This window comes from Erinaceus europaeus, unplaced genomic scaffold, assembly GCF_950295315.1.
Source record: "Erinaceus europaeus unplaced genomic scaffold, mEriEur2.1 scaffold_922, whole genome shotgun sequence".
NCBI classification, from domain to species: Eukaryota; Metazoa; Chordata; class Mammalia; order Eulipotyphla; family Erinaceidae; genus Erinaceus; species Erinaceus europaeus.
Genome location: NW_026647513.1, coordinates 1 through 7728, shown reverse-complemented (window position 1 = coordinate 7728; position 7728 = coordinate 1). Strand labels below are relative to the sequence as shown.

Genomic DNA, 7728 nt, shown 5'->3' with positions numbered 1-7728 from the left:
CTCAGTGGAGAAGCAATGACAGAAGCCAGACATTCCACCTCCTGCACCCCATAAAGAATTTTGGTCCATACTCCCAGAGGGATAAAGAATAGAGAAGCTTCCATAGAGGAGATGGGACAGGGAACTCTGGTGGTGGGAACTATATGGAATTGTATTCCTGTTATCTTATAATGTTGTTAATCATTATTAAATGGATATATGAAAAAAGACTTTGTCCTTGTTATAACACCATTCAATTATGTTATAGTATGATTATCTAATGAAATTACTAAAATAAAATATTATTTTTTAAAAATAGCTTTATATCTTTATTTATTGGATAGAGACAGCCAGAAGTCGAGAGAGAAAGGGGAGATAGAGAGAGACAGAGAGACACCCTCAGCTCTGCTTCACCATTTGCAAAGCTTTCCCCCTGCAGGGGCTCGAACCTGGGTCCTTGTGCACTGTAATACATGCACTCAACCAGGTGGGTCACCGCCTGGCCCCTAAAATAAAATATTCTTAGGGGGCTGTTTAAGGAGTAAAGACTTAGCTGAGGTGGGGTGAGGAAAAGAAAATAATGGAGAAGGAAAACTATCACTTACAACGCATGTACTAAGTGTTAAATGTATCCCATATTTCGTCTCACACAATATTCTTCTAGAAGCTAAATAGTCCTGATGCAAATGTCACACGATACTCCTCATTGATAAAGAGACAGGAATTGAGGAGCAGAAAGGATGAAATAACAAACACAATCAAAAGCTAGAGTGGATTCGGAAGGCCTTGGTCAGATACTGAATCTTAGTGTCTTTCCAGGTTCATGTCCCAAAGTGAGCTGGAAACAGGGTCTCCTGATGTGAAGGTCTGAGCATCTCATTTGGTACAAAAAACCTTCGGTTTTACACTTTTTTTGAACAGTTTCTTTCCCTTCCCTTCCCTTCCCTTCCCTTCCCTTCCCTCCCCTCCCCTCCCCTCCCCTCCCCTCCCCTCCCTTCCCTTCCCTTCCCTTTCATTTCATTTCATTTCCTGCCTTCTTTCCTCCCTTCCTTTCCTTTCTTTCTTTCTTTCTTTCTTTCTTTCTTTCTTTCTTTCTTTCTTTCTATCTTTCTCTCTCTCTTCCTCCCTTCTTTCTTTCCTTTCCTTCCTTCCTTCCTTCTTTTCTTTCTTTCTTTCTTTCTCTCTCTCTCTTCCTCCCTCCCTTCCTTCCTTTCTTTTCCTTCTTTCTTTCTTTCTTTCTTTCTTTCTTTCTTTCTCTCTCTCTTCCTCCCTCCCTTCCTTCCTTTCTTTTCCTTCTTTCTTTCTTTCTTTCTTTCTTTCTTTCTTTCTTTCTCTCTCTCCCTTCCTTCCCTCCCTCCCTCCTTCCTTCCTTCCTTCCTTCCTTCCTTCCTTCCTTCCTTCCTTCCTTCCTTTCTCTCTTTCATTTTTAATGTTTATTTTTTGGATAGAGACAGCCAGAAATTGAGAAGGAAGGAGGAGACGGAGAAGAAGAGAGAGACAGAGACTCCTGTAGCCCTGCTTCTCCACTTACAAAGCTTTCCCCCTGCAGGTGGAGACTGGGGGCTTGAACCTGGGATCTGGGTTCTTGCACATTGTAATGTGCACTCAACCAGGTGCACCACCACCACCCGCTCCCTATAAGTTTTTTTTTTTTTTTTTTTTTTTTTTGATGGAGTGATTTGTGACAATCCTTTGGAGAGAAGAACTGAGTAGCTTTCTAGCTAGTTCTCTAACCAGATCTCCAACTAGTTCTCTCAAGAGCTATTGCTAGAACCACGTGGGGATGGATTTGAAGACCAGGTGCTAAGCTGCAAAGGAACAAGGAATACCGTCATTCACTCCAGCAAGTCTCCATCTCACTTTGAATTCTGGTCATGATGGCGCTGACTGGACACAACTGAATTTCACTTGGGCCACTCCAGTCCCTCCTCTGTAAATGAAGGAGTCTTACATCTAACTCCCAAGTGTGGGCTGCAAGGATTAGTTGACTTAAGAGCAGAGTCTGACTGGCTGGGGCTGAAGTTAAAGAAATGCCAAGTAGGGAATTTCCCAGCAGTAGTGTACTCTGTTAAGTACACATAGTACTAAGCACAAGGACCCCTGCAAGGATCTAGGTTTGAGTCACCGCTCCCTACCTGAGATGGTGGGACGGGGGGGGGGGGGGGACTTCACAAGCGGTGAAGCAGGTCTGCAGATATCTATCTTTCTATTTTCTCTCTCTCTCCCTGTCCTTTCTCAATTTCTCTCTGTCCTGTCTAATAAAAATGAAAAAAAATGACCACCAGGAGCAGTGGATATATAGTGCCTTCACTGAGTGCCGGCAATAACGTTGGAAGCAAAAAAGAAAACGAAAAAAAGAAATGCCAAGTGGCACACCTAGTTGAGCCTGCAAAGACCCTGGTTCAAGCCCCTAGTCCCCACTTGCAGGTGGGAAACTTCGTAAGCAGCGAGTTTAGCAGAGAGACGGGTGTCTCTTTTCCTCTCTCCATCTCCTCTTCTCCTCTCAGTTTCTGTCTTATCAAATTACATAAATGACATAAAGTTTTTTTTTTTTTTAAAGTGCCAGTTGGTCTTTCTGCTTCCTTAGGACATCTTCTGCACTTTCCCACAGGATTTCTGAAACTTGCCCATTTTCTCTGGTAGACTTTCAAAGAGCTATTATACCTGCTTTCACTTCCTGATTTTTTTGAAACGACTGTTCCCTGGGGTTTGTGGGGTGGGGGTCCCCTGATAATGCAAAGGAACAACACCATCAAGGACCTTCCCACAGAACAGACAAAGACACACGAAATCAGATCAAACTGACACAGCAAGACACCATCGGTATTGATCACACACAGCTAGCTACATCAGTAAACCTACAGCTTCAATACTTGGATGAAGGCATTCCTTCTTGTTTTCCTGTCTTGTTCCAGCTTATCATTTGTTCTTGCCAAGAAAAACCTGGCAGAGATGAGTCCCCATACCCGGTAGGTTAGCATTTGACCCCAGTGTTAGTTGTGTTCTTGAGCAACTTAGTCCTGAGAGTAGTAAAGAAAAGTTGTTGTGATCCTAAAGTCCAAATTCTCCTCTACTCCAAACCCCAAACAACAACAACAACAAAAAAACACTTTCATTTAGGCACTATTTTAAGAGAACCTACAGCCATCAGGGCTCCAAGAGTTCATTTCTATCTTCGATGACCTACTTTGAACGGTGGCTAGAAGACCAGCCAAAGAAGCCCACAGCCAACCTTGCCTTTAGATTTTTGTAGCAACAGGCCCTTGCTAAAGACTCCAAGAAAAGAAGATTAGAAACATCACTGAGTCTTTCCCTTTTTTTTTTTTTTTTAATGGTAAGGACTTGATTATTTCTTCAGCAGAATGAGCTGAAGGAGGGACTGGTTTCTTCTGCACATGTTGGGACTATGTGTAAGCCTGATAGAGCTTAGGGAGAACCACCCCCGTCCTTGGATGGAGGTCTGAGAAGATAAAATCTTGGTGAGTCTCTCAACTGAGGTGAGCAAAAGGGGGGAAACTCAGACTTAGTTCTTTCCTTCTTGACTCTCAGGCCCACAGAAACCCCAGTACTTCCCTCCATTAACTGCAGGCCACATGGCCACAGATTCACTTATTCAGTCACCTTCTGATCACAGAACACACCTTATCACACACCTCAGACCCCAGACAAGAGAAATTCCAAACTCTATGGCTTTTTGATATCCATCTTCTCTCTGTCTCACCCTACGGGTTTAACCCCTATGCTTCTCTCAGATACCTTTGGATAATTAAGTTGCTTGCGTCATGGAGAATAACTGTCTTGTGTCTCATCAATTCCTGCCATACCAGCCCCCTACCATGGGGGCAAGCCGACCTTTAAGAAACCTGTAATTTCTGACATATTTCAATAATAATTCCCTTTGTTTGGTTTTCTATTTAACTCATGTCCGCCTTGCTAATAAACGAGTTCTGAGCACGCTGGAGGGCTCCCAGGTGTCTTTTACTTCGTGTCATCCCTGTTGTGAGAGAGAAAGAACCAGTCCGTTACCTTTCCCCTGGAGATCACCCTGCCAGAGACCCGACATGCACCCACTCAATGCTTCATTCAAGGCCCTGTGTTTCATCTTAGTAAACCCGTCTCATGGGGCCAGGCGGTGGCACACCTGGTTAAACACACACTACAGTGCTCAAGGACCCAGGTTCAAACCCTTGCTCCCCACCTACAGGGGGAAAGCTTCACAAGTGGGGAAGCAAGGCAGCAGGTGTCTCTCTGTCTCTCTCCTTTATCTCTATTTCCCCTTTCAATTTCTCTCTGTTTCTGTCTAATAAGTAAAAAAAATATTAAAAATAATAAGCAAACCCATCTCTTGTCTCAGGGCCGGCTCTTTCCTAATAAGCACAGATGGAGAGATGGCCACTCACTGGGACCTGTGTGGTTTACCTGTCCAGCGTGGGGAGATCTGGCCTGAGCAGGGGGTCCCATGGTGGTGACATGGTAGGAAGTCCAGGAGCAGTTGAGCCGGAAGCCAGTGGGCTGAGTTCTTATCTGGGCTCAGCAGTGTCCTTCAGCAGAGAGCTTCTTGGTCTGTTTCAGGTTTGGTTTCCTGTGAAACAAAGCCACAGCCCAGGGTGGTACGACCTGCGTGGAGGCAGGACTTCCTCTTGTTGAGTTCAAGCACAGTAATAACCATAATAAAAATAAAAATAATCCAAATGAGATGGATCCCCTGACCTTACAGGCTTCCTTACAGACACACGGTGAACGTGATCGCTTCAGCAGCACGTTTACTAAAACTGGAACAATGCAGAGAGGGTTAGCATGGCCCCTGCACAAGGATGACACGCAAATTTGTGAAGCGTTCCATATTAAAAAAAAAAAAAGACACACAGTGGGCTTAAGAGGCACTTTGCAATAGCTGAGTTCATTTACAGACTGCTGAGCACAGACTGCTGAATCTCCTCCTCTTCTCTTCTCTTCTGTTCTCTCTCTTCTTTTCTCTTCTCTTCTCCTCTTGTCTCCTCTCTCCTCCTCCTCTCCTTCCTTCCTTCCTTCCTTCCTTCCTTCCTTCCTTTCATTTTCCGTTCTTCTTTCTCTCTCACATTCATTCTTCCTTCCTTTATTTCTCTCTTCTTTCTTCCCTTCATTTTTCCTTTTGTTTCTTTCCCTTTAAAATGTTTATCTTAAATTCTTGTAAAGTCTACACCAAACATTCCAGGCATAAGGATACTTAATCAAGGGTCTTCTCTATGGGCTCAAAAAAATACATTATGCTCCTTGGTCTCAATATAAGTTATACTCAGTATAGACATGCTGGATTATCAAAACTCTACTGATTAATGAAATACAGACCAGTCCTGGGGGTATGGATCCACCTGACAACACCCATGTCCAGTGGAGAAGCAATTACAGAAACCACACCTTCCACCTTCTGCACTCCATAAAGAATTTTGGTCCATACTTCCAGAAGGATAAAGCATAGGGAAGCTTCCATTGGAGGTTATGGGACATGGAACTCTGGTGGTGGGAACTGTGTGGAATTTTACCCCTCTTAGCCTACATTCTTATCAATCATTGTTAAATCATTAAAACAAAAGAAAAGAAACACAGAGATATCACAGTATGACAATTAGCAATGAAATTTATTATTTAAAAAATCAAAATTTAAGCCCAGGAAAATAGCATAATGTTTCATTTATTATTTTTATTGTCTTTATTTACTGGAAAGAGATAGCCATAAATTGAAAGAAGGAGGAGATAGAGAGGGAGAAAGACAGAGAGACACCTGCAGCCCTGCTTCACCACTTAAGAAGCTTTCCTCCTACAGGTGGGACTTGTGGGGGCGGCGGCTTGAACTCAAGTCAGTAAACATGTGTGCTCAACCAGATGTACCACCACCCAGCCCCAGCATAATGGCTTTGCAAAATACTTTCATGCATGTTGGACACTAAATTTTTCTGCGTTTCAAAGACCATCCAAAACTAGGGACCACGTCCCTCTGGTGCTTTGGAGAACAACTGACTATTCACATGAGCTCTTATGCTTATTGTCTTGTTCATTCACAAAGTCACTGCAGGCCAGTCTATGACTAAGATGTGACAGTAGCTATATTTTAAAGATACCTCAACAAATGGATGTAGCTATGTGAAAAAAGACATGCAGGGTTCAGGCAGATGCCAGCACTCAGTCTACTTTAATTTATCTCTGCCTTAACCCTGGCTTATTTAAACTTGCAGCAAGTTCTTGCCAATATTCTCATCATGTGATACTCTAGTTTTTTTTTTTTTATGGTTTATTTTTAACATGAGATAGAGTTCTATGAGATAGACAGGCAGATAGACAGGGGAGTTGGATAACCTCTGTGACATACATAAAACCAAGAAAGGAACTGAGAACTTCAACCATCCAAGTCTTATATCCCTACCACCTGTGTCATTTCTCTGACTACTCAACACTCTAGTTTTACATAAGTCAGTGCTGAATTTCACCATACACCCTACCATCATTAAAACAATTCAGGACGGGGGTAGATAGCATAAAGGTTATGGAAACAGACTCTCATGTCTGAGGCTCCAAAGTCCCAGGTTTGATCCTCTGCACTGCAGAAGCCAGGGCTGTGTAGTTGTCTGGTAAAAATAAATAAATAAATAAATCAAAGATAGAGGTTTTCACTCTATAGGGTCGCTAATTCTGGATTTAAAATATTTATGTTTCTGGAGAAGAGAGAAGGGAGAGAGAGACGAAAGAAGAGAGGAGAGGAGAGAGAGACAGAAAGAAAGAAAGAGAGAGATGAGAGAACCATTGCTCAGGTATATGTGGTTCTGGGAATAGAACTTGGGGCCTTGGCCATAGATACCTTGCAACCCACCTTCTAAGTCACTTACTTCCTGAGTCACCATCATTGTGGTTTTGAAGCAACACACACCTCAAAGCTAACACTAAATTTAGCCATGGTTCAGTGTTGCCTATGTGCCTGGACCTGTGTTGAGTTACCCGCAGGCCTTCAGGTCAATCCTGTGACGAGAACGTCTCTGAACCCACATTACGGTTGGGAAAACAGAAGCCTGGAGAGTGGGTGTCATTTATTCACTTTGTCTGTGAGCTCTGGTCACCGTGGAAGCTGGATCCAAGAGTCATTTTAGATTGGTTCTCATGCCTGTGGTTTTCCCTCTGGATAAGGACTACAGTCCTAATAGATGATTAATTGCTCACCTTGAGTATGTCAGTTTAACTTAAGAGGCCAAAACAGGGGGTCAGGTGGTAGTGCAGTGGTTTAAGCACACATGGCATGAAGTGCAAGGACCAGAGGGAGTAAGGATCCTGGTACGAGCCCTCAGCTCCCCCACTTGCAGGGAAGTCACTTCACAGGTGGTGAAGCAGGTCTGTAGGCGTCTGTCTTTCTCTTCCCTTCTCTGTCTTCCCCTCCTCTCTCCATTTCTCTCTGTCCTATCCAACAACAGTGACAACAACAACAACAACAACAATAATAATAACCCACACAACAACGATCAAACAACAAGGGCAACAAAAAAGGGAAAAATGGCCTCCAGGAGCAGTGGATTTGTGGTGCAGGCACCGAGCCCCAGCAATAAACCTGGAGGCAAAACAAACAAACAGAAAAACACAAAGAGGCCAAAACAAACAAGTAGCAGCCCAAGACTTTTTTTTTTTAGAATTAAAAGTTTATGTACGTATGTATGTATGTATGTATTATTATTTTATTTGCCTCCAGGGTTATCACTGGGGCTCTGTGCTAGCACTAAGGATCCACTG

At 43.3% G+C, this 7728-nt stretch overlaps 1 non-coding gene across 1 annotated transcript; it reads left to right on the top strand.

Moving 5' to 3' along the window:
* The first annotated feature begins 4721 nt into the window (after nt 1-4721).
* Nucleotides 4722-4828, top strand: LOC132536361 (U6 spliceosomal RNA). Its single transcript, XR_009547970.1, has one exon. It is a non-coding gene; the product is annotated as a U6 spliceosomal RNA (small nuclear RNA).
* The last annotated feature ends 2900 nt before the right edge of the window (nt 4829-7728 follow it).